The sequence below is a fragment of the Danio aesculapii genome, chromosome 21 (assembly GCF_903798145.1).
Source record: "Danio aesculapii chromosome 21, fDanAes4.1, whole genome shotgun sequence".
NCBI classification, from domain to species: Eukaryota; Metazoa; Chordata; class Actinopteri; order Cypriniformes; family Danionidae; genus Danio; species Danio aesculapii.
Genome location: NC_079455.1, coordinates 18,862,659 through 18,876,297, shown reverse-complemented (window position 1 = coordinate 18,876,297; position 13,639 = coordinate 18,862,659). Strand labels below are relative to the sequence as shown.

General features: G+C 44.9%; 14 non-coding genes across 14 annotated transcripts; 8 read left to right on the top strand and 6 right to left on the bottom strand.

The window, feature by feature from the left end:
* The first annotated feature begins 289 nt into the window (after positions 1-289).
* On the top strand, positions 290-362 carry trnaa-agc (transfer RNA alanine (anticodon AGC)). The gene has a single exon. It is a non-coding gene; the product is annotated as a tRNA-Ala (tRNA).
* Positions 363-1,014: 652 nt separating this feature from the next.
* Positions 1,015-1,086, bottom strand: trnaq-cug (transfer RNA glutamine (anticodon CUG)). Its single transcript has one exon. It is a non-coding gene; the product is annotated as a tRNA-Gln (tRNA).
* Positions 1,087-1,882: 796 nt separating this feature from the next.
* trnaq-cug (transfer RNA glutamine (anticodon CUG)) lies at positions 1,883-1,954 on the bottom strand. Its single transcript has one exon. It is a non-coding gene; the product is annotated as a tRNA-Gln (tRNA).
* Positions 1,955-2,752: 798 nt separating this feature from the next.
* trnaq-cug (transfer RNA glutamine (anticodon CUG)) lies at positions 2,753-2,824 on the bottom strand. Its single transcript has one exon. It is a non-coding gene; the product is annotated as a tRNA-Gln (tRNA).
* Positions 2,825-3,219: 395 nt separating this feature from the next.
* Positions 3,220-3,292, top strand: trnaa-agc (transfer RNA alanine (anticodon AGC)). The gene has a single exon. It is a non-coding gene; the product is annotated as a tRNA-Ala (tRNA).
* Positions 3,293-5,436: 2,144 nt separating this feature from the next.
* Positions 5,437-5,508, bottom strand: trnaq-cug (transfer RNA glutamine (anticodon CUG)). The gene has a single exon. It is a non-coding gene; the product is annotated as a tRNA-Gln (tRNA).
* Positions 5,509-5,799: 291 nt separating this feature from the next.
* trnaa-agc (transfer RNA alanine (anticodon AGC)) lies at positions 5,800-5,872 on the top strand. Its single transcript has one exon. It is a non-coding gene; the product is annotated as a tRNA-Ala (tRNA).
* Positions 5,873-7,112: 1,240 nt separating this feature from the next.
* On the bottom strand, positions 7,113-7,185 carry trnaf-gaa (transfer RNA phenylalanine (anticodon GAA)). The gene has a single exon. It is a non-coding gene; the product is annotated as a tRNA-Phe (tRNA).
* Positions 7,186-7,804: 619 nt separating this feature from the next.
* On the top strand, positions 7,805-7,877 carry trnaa-ugc (transfer RNA alanine (anticodon UGC)). The gene has a single exon. It is a non-coding gene; the product is annotated as a tRNA-Ala (tRNA).
* A 1,668-nt stretch (positions 7,878-9,545) lies between these two features.
* Positions 9,546-9,618, top strand: trnaa-ugc (transfer RNA alanine (anticodon UGC)). The gene has a single exon. It is a non-coding gene; the product is annotated as a tRNA-Ala (tRNA).
* A 798-nt stretch (positions 9,619-10,416) lies between these two features.
* Positions 10,417-10,489, top strand: trnaa-agc (transfer RNA alanine (anticodon AGC)). The gene has a single exon. It is a non-coding gene; the product is annotated as a tRNA-Ala (tRNA).
* A 1,242-nt stretch (positions 10,490-11,731) lies between these two features.
* trnaf-gaa (transfer RNA phenylalanine (anticodon GAA)) lies at positions 11,732-11,804 on the bottom strand. Its single transcript has one exon. It is a non-coding gene; the product is annotated as a tRNA-Phe (tRNA).
* Positions 11,805-12,422: 618 nt separating this feature from the next.
* Positions 12,423-12,495, top strand: trnaa-agc (transfer RNA alanine (anticodon AGC)). Its single transcript has one exon. It is a non-coding gene; the product is annotated as a tRNA-Ala (tRNA).
* Positions 12,496-13,293: 798 nt separating this feature from the next.
* On the top strand, positions 13,294-13,366 carry trnaa-agc (transfer RNA alanine (anticodon AGC)). Its single transcript has one exon. It is a non-coding gene; the product is annotated as a tRNA-Ala (tRNA).
* Positions 13,367-13,639: the final 273 nt, after the last annotated feature.

Sequence of the window (13,639 nt, the reverse complement as noted above, 5' to 3'; positions counted from 1 at the left end):
GACATGAAGATGATGAATTAAAAAACTGGCCTTGCAGGAAAGTAGCAGAAGGTCCATCCAAGGCGGAGTCAATGTGCATTGATTTCTGAGTAACTCGTCATTCGGCATGCAGGGCTCCTCAAACATTTACTGGAGCATTACTAGGTAGGACCTTCAAAAGAAAAGCACTCTATTCTAGGCAATTTGATGACTAACTGGCAGGCAGGGCAAAGAAGCCACCACAGAACAGATGTGATCTTGTTTTTTCTTTTTTGACCCCGTCTAAAATGTTCAATTTGTATTGTGAAAAGGGGAATTAGCTCAAATGGTAGAGCGCTCGCTTAGCATGCGAGAGGTAGCGGGATCGATGCCCGCATTCTCCACTTGTGTTTTCGTGCCTTTCACAGTGGCTCTTATTGCAAAGCTGGTTGCACCTGGAGGGTTTAGAGCGAATTTCCTTACGTCAGTTTGCCGGTTCTGTGTAGTACTAATTATTGCAATCCTTCAGAAGCCCTATCAAGTCACAGTTTTCTTTTATTCGATGGCGCGTCCGCAGTGGGAAATCAAAGCACTAAATATATAGCAGAGTGCTGTCGATTAGGCCATAGGAATCATCACCTGTGACCACCTGGGAGAAAGATAGCGTTTTGGTCAAATGGAAGCAGGTGGACTTGAGGGTGAAGCAGCTGGACTTGAGGGTCCTAGAAAACCCATAGTAACTGTTATTCTTTGGCCTTCAAGGGAACAGGATGCTATTTTAACTTTTTTTGTGCGGTGCTGGCAAAATAAAAACAGGAAATCAAAGCACTAAATATATAGCAGAGTGCTGTCGATTAGGCCATAGGAATCATCACCAGAAGCGATGTGACCACCTGGGAGAAAGATAGCGTTTTGGTCAAATGGAAGCAGGTGGACTTGAGGGTGAAGCAGCTGGACTTGCGGGTCCTAGAAAACCCATAGTAAGTTATTCTTTGGCCTTCAAGGGAACAGGATGCTATTTTAACTTTTTTTGTGCGGTGCTGGCAAAATAAAAACAGGTCCCACCGAGATTTGAACTCGGATCACTGGATTCAGAGTCCAGAGTGCTAACCATTACACCATGGAACCTTAAGATGACATAGAGCTGCTGCCCGACATGAAGATGAGGAATTAAAAAACTGGCCTTGCAGGAAAGTAGCAGAAGGTCCATCCAAGGCGGAGCCAATGTGCATTGATTTCTGAGTAACTCGTCATTCGGCATGCAGGGCTCCTCACACATTTACTGGAGCATTACTAGGTAGGACCTTCAAAAGAAAAGCACTCTATTTTAGGCAATTTGATGACTAACTGGCAGGCAGGGCAAAGAAGCCACCACAGAACAGATGTGATCTTGTTTTTTCTTTTTTGACCCCGTCTAAAATGTTCAATTTGTATTGTGAAAAGGGGAATTAGCTCAAATGGTAGAGCGATCGCTTAGCATGCGAGAGGTAGAGGGATCGATGCCCGCATTCTCCACTTGTGTTTTCATGCCTTTCACAGTGGCTCTTATTGCAAAGCTGGTTGCACCTGGAGGGTTTAAAGCGAATTTCCTTACGTCAGTTTGCCGGTTCTGTGTAGTACTAATTATTGCAATCATTCAGAGCCCTATCAAGTCACAGTTTTCTTTTATTCGATGGCGCGTCCGCAGTGGGAAATCAAAGCACTAAATATATAGCAGAGTGCTGTCGATTAGGCCATAGGAATCATCACCTGCGACCACCTGGGAGAAAGATAGCGTTTTGGTCAAATGGAAGCAGGTGGACTTGAGGGTGAAGCAGCTGGACTTGAGGGTCCTAGAAAACCCATAGTAACTGTTATTCTTTGGCCTTCAAGGGAACAGGATGCTATTTTAACTTTTTTTGTGCGGTGCTGGCAAAATAAAAACAGGTCCCACCGAGATTTGAACTCGGATCACTGGATTCAGAGTCCAGAGTGCTAACCATTACACCATGGAACCTTAAGATGACATAGAGCTGCTGCCCTACATGAAGATGATGAATTAAAAAACTGGCCTTGCAGAAAAGTAGCAGAAGGTCCATCCAAGGTGGAGCCAATGTGCATTGATTTCTGAGTAACTCGTCATTCGGCATGCAGGGCTCCTCACACATTTACTGGAGCATTACTAGGTAGGACCTTCAAAAGAAAAGCACTCTATTCTAAGCAATTTGATGACTAACTGGCAGGCAGGGCAAAGAAGCCACCACAGAACAGATGTGATCTTGTTTTTTCTTTTTTGACCCAGTCTACAATGTTCAATTTGTATTGTGAAAAGGGGAATTAGCTCAAATGGTAGAGCGCTCGCTTAGCATGCGAGAGGTAGCGAATCGATGCCCGCCTTCTCCGCTTGTGTTTTCATGCCTTTCACAGTGGCTTTTATTGCAAAGCTGGTTACACCTGGAGGGTTTAGAGCGAAATTTCCTTACGTCAGCTTTGCCGGTTCTGTGTAGTACTAATCATTGCAATCCTTCAGAAGCCCTATCAAGTCACAGTTTTCTTTTATTCGATGGCGCATCCGCAGTGGGAAATCAAAGCACTAAATATATAGCAGAGTGCTGTCGATTAGGCCATAGGAATCATCACCTGTGACCACCTGGGAGAAAGATAGCGATTTGGTCAAATGGAAGCAGGTGGACTTGAGGGTGAAGCAGCTGGACTTGAGGGTCCTAGAAAACCCATAGTAACTGTTATTCTTTGGCCTTCAAGGGAACAGGATGCTATTTTAACTTTTTTTGTGCGGTGCTGGCAAAATAAAAACAGGTCCCACCGATATTTGAACTCGGATCATTGGATTCAGAGTCCAGAGTGCTAACCATTACACCACGGAACCTTAAGATGACATAGAGCTGCTGCCCGACATGAAGATGATAAATTAAAAAACTGGCCTTGTAGGAAAGTAGCAGAAGGTCCATCCAAGGTGGAGCCAATGTGCATTGATTTCTGAGTAAAGCTACGGTCACACTGGGCTTTGTGTGTGCGAAATTCTGTCGTGCGGCGCTGCGAAAAGGGGCGGTATTAAACAAGATCTCGTCATTCGGCATGCAGGGCTCCTCACACATTTACTGGAGCATTACTAGGTAGGGACCTTCAAAAGAAAAGCACGCTATTCTAGGCAATTTGACGACTAAATGTCAGGCAGGGCAAAGAAGCCACCACAGAACAGATGTGATCTTATTTTTTTCTTTTTTTGACCACGTCTAAAATGTTCAATTTGGTTTGTTAAAAGGGGAATTAGCTCAAATGGTAGAGCGCTCGCTTAGCATGCGAGAGGTAGCGGGATCGATGCCCGCATTCTCCACTTGTGTTTCATGCCTTTCACAGTGGCTCTTATTGCAAAGCTGGTTGCACCTGGAGGGTTTAGAGCGAATTTCCTTACGTCAGTTTGCCGGTTCTGTGTAGTACTAATTATTGCAATCCTTCAGAAGCCCTATCAAGTCACAGTTTTCTTTTATTCGATGGCGCGTCCGCAGTGGGAAATCAAAGCACTAAATATATAGCAGAGTGCTGTCGATTAGGCCATAGAAATCATCACCAGAAGCGATGTGACCACCTGGGATAGCGTTTTGGTCAAATGGAAGCAGGTGGACTTGAGGGTGAAGCAGCTGGACTGTGGGTCCTAGAAAACCCATAGTAACTGTTATTCTCTGGCCTTCAAGGGAATAGAATGCTATTTTAGCTTTTTTGTGCGGTGCTGGCAAAACAAAAACAGGTCCCACCTAGATTTGAACTTAGATCGCTGGATGCAGAGTGCTATCCATTACACCATGGAACCTTAAGATGATATAGAGCTGCTGCCCGACATGAAGATGAGGAATTAAAAAACTGGTCTTGCAGGAAAGTAGCAGAAGGTCCATCCAAGGCGGAGCCAATGTGCATTGATTTCTGAGTAACTCGTCATTCGGCATGCAGGGCTCCTCACACATTTACTGGAGCATTACTAGGTAGGGCCTTCAAAAGAAAAGCACGCTATTCTAGGCAATTTGACGACTAAATGTCAGGCAGGGCAAAGAAGCCACCACAGAACAGATGTGATCTTATTTTTTCTTTTTTGACCACGTCTAAAATGTTCAATTTGGATTGTGAAAAGGGGAATTAGCTCAAATGGTAGAGCGCTCGCTTAGCTTGCGAGAGGTAGCGGGATCGATGCCCGCATTCTCCACTTCTGTTTTCATGCCTTTCACAGTGGCTTTTATTGCAAAGCCGGTTGCACCTGGAGGGTTTAGAGCGAATTTCCTTACGTCAGTTTGCCGGTTCTGTGTAGTACTAATTATTGCAATCCTTCAGAAGCCCTATCAAGTCACAGTTTTCTTTTATTCGATGGCGCGTCCGCAGTGGGAAATCAAAGCACTAAATATATAGCAGAGTGCTGTCGATTAGGCCATAGGAATCATCACCAGAAGCGATGTGACCACCTGGGAGAAAGACAGCGTTTTGGTCAAATGGAAGCAGGTGGACTTGAGGGTGAAGCAGCTGGACTTGCGGGTCCTAGAAAACCCATAGTAACTGTTATTCTCTGGCCTTCAAGGGAATAGAATGCTATTTTAGCTTTTTTGTGCGGTGCTGGCAAAACAAAAACAGGTCCCACCTAGATTTGAACTTAGATCGCTGGATGAAGAGTGCTATCCATTACACCATGGAACCTTAAGATGATATAGAGCTGCTGCCCGACATGAAGATGAGGAATTAAAAAACTGGTCTTGCATTAAAGTAGCAGAAGGTCCATCCAAGGCGGAGCCAATGTGCATTGATTTCTGAGTAACTCGTCATTCGGCATGCAGGGCTCCTCACACATTTACTGGAGCATTACTAGGTAGGGCCTTCAAAAGAAAAGCACGCTATTCTAGGCAATTTGACTGACTAACTGGCAGGCAGGGCAAAGAAGCCACCACAGAACAGATGTGATATTATTTTTTCTTTTTTGACCACGTCTAAAATGTTCAATTTGGATTGTGAAAAGGGGAATTAGCTCAAATGGTAGAGCGCTCGCTTAGCATGCGAGAGGTAGCGGGATCGATGCCCTGCATTCTCCACTTGTGTTTTCATGCCTTTCACATCTGGCTTTTATTGCAAAGCTGGTTGCACCTGGAGGGTTTAGAGCGAATTTCCTTACGTCAGCTTTGCCGGTTCTGTGTAGTACTAATCATTGCAATCCTTCAGAAGCCCTATCAAGTCACAGTTTTCTTTTATTCGATGGCGCGTCCGCAGTGGGAAATCAAAGCACTAAATATATAGCAGAGTGCTGTCGATTAGGCCATAGGAATCATCACCTGTGACCACCTGGGAGAAAGATAGCGTTTTGGTCAAATGGAAGCAGGTGGACTTGAGGGTGAAGCAGCTGGACTTGAGGGTCCTAGAAAACCCATAGTAACTGTTATTCTTTGGCCTTCAAGGGAACAGGATGCTATTTTAACTTTTTTTGTGCGGTGCTGGCAAAATAAAAACAGGTCCCACCGAGAGTTGAACTCGGATCACTGGATTCAGAGTCCAGAGTGCTAACCATTACACCATGGAACCTTAAGATGACATAGATGAATTAAAAAACTGGCCTTGCAGGAAAGTAGCAGAAGGTCCATCCAAGGTGGAGCCAATGTGCATTGATTTCTGAGTAACTCGTCATTCGGCATGCAGGGCTCCTCACACATTTACTGGAGCATTACTAGGTAGGACCTTCAAAAGAAAAGCACTCTATTCTAGGCAATTTGATGACTAACTGGCAGGCAGGGCAATAAAGCCACCACAGAACAGATGTGATCTTGATTTTTCTTTTTTGACCACGTCTAAAATGTTCAATTTGGATTGTGAAAAGGGGAATTAGCTCAAATGGTAGAGCGCTCGCTTAGCATGCGAGAGGTAGCGGGATCGATGCCCGCATTCTCCACTTGTGTTTTCATGCCTTTCACAGTGGCTTTTATTGCAAAGCTGGTTGCACCTGGAGGGTTTAGAGCGAATTTCCTTACGTCAGCTTTGCCGGTTCTGTGTAGTACTAATCATTGCAATCCTTCAGAAGCCCTATCAAGTCACAGTTTTCTTTTATTCGATGGCGCGTCCGCAGTGGGAAATCAAAGCACTAAATATATAGCAGAGTGCTGTCGATTAGGCCATAGGAATCATCACCAGAAGCGATGTGACCACCTGGGAGAAAGATAGCGTTTTGGTCAAATGGAAGCAGGTGGACTTGAGGGTGAAGCAGCTGGACTGTGGGTCCTAGAAAACCCATAGTAACTGTTATTCTCTGGCCTTCAAGAGAATAGAATGCTATTTTAGCTTTTTTGTGCGGTGCTGCCAAAACAAAAACAGGTCCCACCTAGATTTGAACTTAGATCGCTGGATGCAGAGTGCTATCCATTACACCATGGAACCTTAAGATGATATAGAGCTGCTGCCAGACATGAAGATGAGGAATTAAAAAACTGGTCTTGCAGGAAAGTAGCAGAAGGTCCATCCAAGGCGGAGCCAATGTGCATTGATTTCTGAGTAACTCGTCATTCGGCATGCAGGGCTCCTCACACATTTACTGGAGAATTACTAGGTAGGACCTTCAAAAGAAAAGCACGCTATTCTAGGCAATTTGACGACTAACTGGCAGGCAGGGCAAAGAAGCCAGCACAGAACAGATGTGATCTTATTTTTTCTTTTTTGACCACGTCTAAAATGTTCAATTTTGATTGTGAAAATGGGAAATAGCTTAAACTGTAGGACACTCGCTTAGCATGCATGAGAGAGGTAGCTGGATCGATGCCCGCATTATCCACTTCTGTTTTCATGCCTTTCACACTGGCATTTATTGCAAAGCTGGTTGCACCTTGAGGGTTTAGAGCGAAACTCCTTACGTCAACTTTGCCAGTTCTGTGTAGTACTAATAATTGCAATCCGTCAGAAGCCCTATCAAGTCACAGTTTTCTTTTATTCGATGGCGCATCCGCAGTGAGAAATCAAAGCACTAAATATATAGCAGAGTGCTGTCGATTAGGCCATTGGAATCATCACCAGAAGCGATGTGACCACCTGGGAGGAAGACAGCGTTTTGGTCAAATGGAAGCAGGTGGACTTAAGGGTGAAGCAGCTAGGCTTTTTGGGTGACTTTCATTCATGCCCAAAACAGAACAACAACATTGCTTTGCCGAAACCCGGGATCGAACCAGGGACCTTTAGATCTTCAGTCTAACGCTCTCCCAACTGAGCTATTTTGGCTGCCACAACACAGCTTTCCTGCAGCAGGGATGTCTGTGAGAACAAGCTGAGCCCTTAAGTGCATCTGAGAGTAAAAATTGGGCCAGTACGGGGATCAAACCCGCGACCTTGGCGTTATTAGCACCACGCTCTAACCAACTGAGCTAAACCCAGAGTTAGTGTCATTCTATGGCCTTCAAGGGAACAGGATGCTATTTTAGCTTTTTTTGTGCGGTGCTGGCAAAAAAAAAAACAGGTCCCATCTAGATTTGAACTTAGATCGCTGGATTCAGTGTCCAGAGTGCTAACCATTACACCATGAAACCTCAAGATGATGCAGAGCTGCTGCCCGACATGAAGATGATGAATTAAAAAACTGGCCTTGCAGGAAAGTAGCAGAAGGTCCATCCAAGGTGGAGCCAATGTGCATTGATTTCTGAGTAACTCGTCATTCGGCATGCAGGGCTCCTCACACATTTACTGGAGCATTACTAGGTAGGACCTTCAAAAGAAAAGCACTCTATTCTAGGCAATTTGATGACTAACTGGCAGGCAGGGCAATAAAGCCACCACAGAACAGATGTGATCTTGATTTTTCTTTTTTGACCACGTCTAAAATGTTCAATTTGGATTGTGAAAAGGGGAATTAGCTCAAATGGTAGAGCGCTCGCTTTGCATGCGAGAGGTAGCGGGATCGATGCCCGCATTCTCCACTTGTGTTTTCATGCCTTTCACAGTGGTTTTTATTGCAAAGCTGGTTGCACCTGGAGGGTTTAGAGCGAATTTCCTTACGTCAGCTTTGCCGGTTCTGTGTAGTACTAATCATTGCAATCCTTCAGAAGCCCTATCAAGTCACAGTTTTCTTTTATTCGATGGCGCGTCCGCAGTGGGAAATCAAAGCACTAAATATATAGCAGAGTGCTGTCGATTAGGCCATAGGAATCATCACCAGAAGCGATGTGACCACCTGGGAGAAAGACTAGCGTTTTGGTCAAATGGAAGCAGGTGGACTTGAGGGTGAAGCAGCTGGACTTGCGGGTCCTAGAAAACCCATAGTAACTGTTATTCTCTGGCCTTCAAGGGAATAGAATGCTATTTTAGCTTTTTTGTGCGGTGCTGGCAAAACAAAAACAGGTCCCACCTAGATTTGAACTTAGATCGCTGGATGAAGAGTGCTATCCATTACACCATGGAACCTTAAGATGATATAGAGCTGCTGCCCGACATGAAGATGAGGAATTAAAAAACTGGTCTTGCAGTAAAGTAGCAGAAGGTCCATCCAAGGCGGAGCCAATGTGCATTGATTTCTGAGTAACTCGTCATTCGGCATGCAGGGCTCCTCACACATTTACTGGAGCATTACTAGGTAGGGCCTTCAAAAGAAAAGCACGCTATTCTAGGCAATTTGACGACTAAATGTCAGGCAGGGCAAAGAAGCCACCACAGAACAGATGTGATCTTATTTTTTCTTTTTTGACCACGTCTAAAATGTTCAATTTGGATTGTGAAAAGGGGAATTAGCTCAAATGGTAGAGCGCTCGCTTAGCATGCGAGAGGTAGCGGGATCGATGCCCCCATTCTCCACTTGTGTTTTCATGCCTTTCACAGTGGCTTTTATTGCAAAGCTGGTTGCACCTGGAGGGTTTAGAGCGAATTTCCTTACGTCAGCTTTGCCGGTTCTGTGTAGTACTAATCATTGCAATCCTTCAGAAGCCCTATCAAGTCACAGTTTTCTTTTATTCGATGGCGCGTCCGCAGTGGGAAATCAAAGCACTAAATATATAGCAGAGTGCTGTCGATTAGGCCATAGGAATCATCACCAGAAGCGATGTGACCACCTGGGAGAAAGATAGCGTTTTGGTCAAATGGAAGCAGGTGGACTTAAGGGTGAAGCAGCTGGACTTGCGGGTCCTAGAAAACCCATAGTAACTGTTATTCTCTGGCCTTCAAGGGAATAGAATGCTATTTTAGCTTTTTTGTGCGGTGCTGGCAAAACAAAAACAGGTCCCACCTAGATTTGAACTTAGATCGCTGGATGAAGAGTGCTATCCATTACACCATGGAACCTTAAGATGATATAGAGCTGCTGCCCGACATGAAGATGAGGAATTAAAAAACTGGTCTTGCAGGAAAGTAGCAGAAGGTCCATCCAAGGCGGAGCCAATGTGCATTGATTTCTGAGTAACTCGTCATTCGGCATGCAGGGCTCCTCACACATTTACTGGAGCATTACTAGGTAGGACCTTCAAAAGAAAAGCACTCTATTCTAGGCAATTTGACGACTAAATGTCAGGCAGGGCAAAGAAGCCACCACAGAACAGATGTGATCTTATTTTTTCTTTTTTGACCACGTCTAAAATGTTCAATTTGGATTGTGAAAAGGGGAATTAGCTCAAATGGTAGAGCGCTCGCTTTGCATGCGAGAGGTAGCGGGATCGATGCCCGCATTCTCCACTTGTGTTTTCATGCCTTTCACAGTGGCTTTTATTGCAAAGCTGGTTGCACCTGGAGGGTGTAGAGCGAATTTCCTTACGTCAGCTTTGCCGGTTCTGTGTAGTACTAATCATTGCAATCCTTCAGAAGCCCTATCAAGTCACAGTTTTCTTTTATTCGATGGCGCGTCCGCAGTGGGAAATCAAAGCACTAAATATATAGCAGAGTGCTGTCGATTAGGCCATAGGAATCATCACCAGAAGCGATGTGACCACCTGGGAGAAAGACAGCGTTTTGGTCAAATGGAAGCAGGTGGACTTAAGGGTGAAGCAGCTGGACTTGCGGGTCCTAGAAAACCCATAGTAACTGTTATTCTCTGGCCTTCAAGGGAATAGAATGCTATTTTAGCTTTTTTGTGCGGTGCTGGCAAAACAAAAACAGGTCCCACCTAGATTTGAACTTAGATCGCTGGATGAAGAGTGCTATCCATTACACCATGGAACCTTAAGATGATATAGAGCTGCTGCCCGACATGAAGATGAGGAATTAAAAAACTGGTCTTGCATGAAAGTAGCAGAAGGTCCATCCAAGGCGGAGCCAATGTGCATTGATTTCTGAGTAACTCGTCATTCGGCATGCAGGGCTCCTCACACATTTACTGGAGCATTACTAGGTAGGGCCTTCAAAAGAAAAGCACGCTATTCTAGGCAATTTGACTGACTAACTGGCAGGCAGGGCAAAGAAGCCACCACAGAACAGATGTGATCTTATTTTTTCTTTTTTGACCACGTCTAAAATGTTCAATTTGGATTGTGAAAAGGGGAATTAGCTCAAATGGTAGAGCGCTCGCTTAGCATGCGAGAGGTAGCGGGATCGATGCCCGCATTCTCCACTTGTGTTTTCATGCCTTTCACAGTGGCTTTTATTGCAAAGCTGGTTGCACCTGGAGGGTTTAGAGCGAATTTCCTTACGTCAGCTTTGCCGGTTCTGTGTAGTACTAATCATTGCAATCCTTCAGAAGCCCTATCAAGTCACAGTTTTCTTTTATTCGATGGCGCGTCCGCAGTGGGAAATCAAAGCACTAAATATATAGCAGAGTGCTGTCGATTAGGCCATAGGAATCATCACCAGAAGCGATGTGACCACCTGGGAGAAAGATAGCGTTTTGGTCAAATGGAAGCAGGTGGACTTGAGGGTGAAGCAGCTGGACTTGCGGGTCCTAGAAAACCCATAGTAACTGTTATTCTCTGGCCTTCAAGGGAATAGAATGCTATTTTAGCTTTTTTGTGCGGTGCTGGCCAAAACAAAAACAGGTCCCACCTAGATTTGAACTTAGATCGCTGGATGCAGAGTGCTATCCATTACACCATGGAACCTTAAGATGATATAGAGCTGCTGCCAGACATGAAGATGAGGAATTAAAAAACTGGTCTTGCAGGAAAGTAGCAGAAGGTCCATCCAAGGCGGAGCCAATGTGCATTGATTTCTGAGTAACTCGTCATTCGGCATGCAGGGCTCCTCACACATTTACTGGAGCATTACTAGGTAGGACCTTCAAAAGAAAAGCACGCTATTCTAGGCAATTTGACGACTAACTGGCAGGCAGGGCAAAGAGGCCAGCACAGAACAGATGTGATCTTATTTTTTCTTTTTTGACCACGTCTAAAATGTTCAATTTTGATTGTGAAAAGGGGAAATAGCTTAAACTGTAGGACACTCGCTTAGCATGCATGAGAGAGGTAGCTGGATCGATGCCCGCATTATCCACTTCTGTTTTCATGCCTTTCACACTGGCATTTATTGCAAAGCTGGTTGCACCTTGAGGGTTTAGAGCGAAACTCCTTACGTCAACTTTGCCAGTTCTGTGTAGTACTAATAATTGCAATCCGTCAGAAGCCCTATCAAGTCACAGTTTTCTTTTATTCGATGGCGCATCCGCAGTGAGAAATCAAAGCACTAAATATATAGCAGAGTGCTGTCGATTAGGCCATTGGAATCATCACCAGAAGCGATGTGACCACCTGGGAGGAAGACAGCGTTTTGGTCAAATGGAAGCAGGTGGACTTAAGGGTGAAGCAGCTAGGCTTTTTGGGTGACTTTCATTCATGCCCAAAACAGAACAACAACATTGCTTTGCCGAAACCCGGGATCGAACCAGGGACCTTTAGATCTTCAGTCTAACGCTCTCCCAACTGAGCTATTTTGGCTGCCACAACACAGCTTTCCTGCAGCAGGGATGTCTGTGAGAACAAGCTGAGCCCTTAAGTGCATCTGAGAGTAAAAATTGGGCCAGTACGGGGATCAAACCCGCGACCTTGGCGTTATTAGCACCACGCTCTAACCAACTGAGCTAAACCCAGAGTTAGTGTCATTCTATGGCCTTCAAGGGAACAGGATGCTATTTTAGCTTTTTTTGTGCGGTGCTGGCAAAAAAAAAACAGGTCCCATCTAGATTTGAACTTAGATCGCTGGATTCAGTGTCCAGAGTGCTAACCATTACACCATGAAACCTCAAGATGATGCAGAGCTGCTGCCCGACATGAAGATGATGAATTAAAAAACTGGCCTTGCAGGAAAGTAGCAGAAGGTCCATCCAAGGTGGAGCCAATGTGCATTGATTTCTGAGTAACTCGTCATTCGGCATGCAGGGCTCCTCACACATTTACTGGAGCATTACTAGGTAGGACCTTCAAAAGAAAAGCACTCTATTCTAGGCAATTTGATGACTAACTGGCAGGCAGGGCAAGAAGCCACCACAGAACAGATGTGATCTTGATTTTTTCTTTTTTGACCACGTCTAAAATGTTCAATTTGGATTGTGAAAAGGGGAATTAGCTCAAATGGTAGAGCGCTCGCTTAGCATGCGAGAGGTAGCGGGATCGATACCCGCATTCTCCACTTGTGTTTTCATGCCTTTCACAGTGGCTTTTATTGCAAAGCTGGTTGCACCTGGAGGGTTTAGAGCGAATTTCCTTACGTCAGCTTTGCCGGTTCTGTGTAGTACTAATCATTGCAATCCTTCAGAAGCCCTATCAAGTCACAGTTTTCTTTTATTCGATGGCGCGTCCGCAGTGGGAAATCAAAGCACTAAATATATAGCAGAGTGCTGTCGATTAGGCCATAGGAATCATCACCAGAAGCGATGTGACCACCTGGGAGAAAGATAGCGTTTTGGTCAAATGGAAGCAGGTGGACTTGAGGGTGAAGCAGCTGGACTTGGGATTCCTAGAAAACCCATAGTAACGGTTATTCTCTGGCCTTCAAGGGAATAGAATGCTATTTTAGCTTTTTTGTGCGGTGCTGGCAAAACAAAAACAGGTCCCACCTAGATTTGAACTTAGATCGCTGGATGCAGAGTGCTATCCATTACACCATGGAACCTTAAGATGATATAGAGCTGCTGCCCGACATGAAGATGAGGAATTAAAAAACTGGTCTTGCAGGAAAGTAGCAGAAGGTCCATCCAAGGCGGAGCCAATGTGCATTGATTTCTGAGTAACTCATCATTCGGCATGCAGGGCTCCTCATACATTTACTGGAGCATTACTAGGTAGGGCCTTCAAAAGAAAAGCACGCTATTCTAGGCAATTTGACTGACTAACTGGCAGGCAGGGCAAAGAAGCCACCACAGAACAGATGTGATCTTATTTTTTCTTTTTTGACCACGTCTAAAATGTTCAATTTGGATTGTGAAAAGGGGAATTAGCTCAAATGGTAGAGCGCTCGCTTAGCATGCGAGAGGTAGCGGGATCGATGCCCGCATTCTCCACTTGTGTTTTCATGCCTTTCACAGTGGCTCTTATTGCAAAGCCGGTTGCACCTGGAGGGTTTAGAGCGAATTTCCTTACGTCAGTTTGCCGGTTCTGTGTAGTACTAATCATTGCAATCCTTCAGAAGCCCTATCAAGTCACAGTTTTCTTTTATTCGATGGCGCGTCCGCAGTGGGAAATCAAAGCACTAAATATATAGCAGAGTGCTGTCGATTAGGCCATAGGAATCATCACCTGTGACCACCTGGGAGAAAGATAGCGTTTTGGTCAAA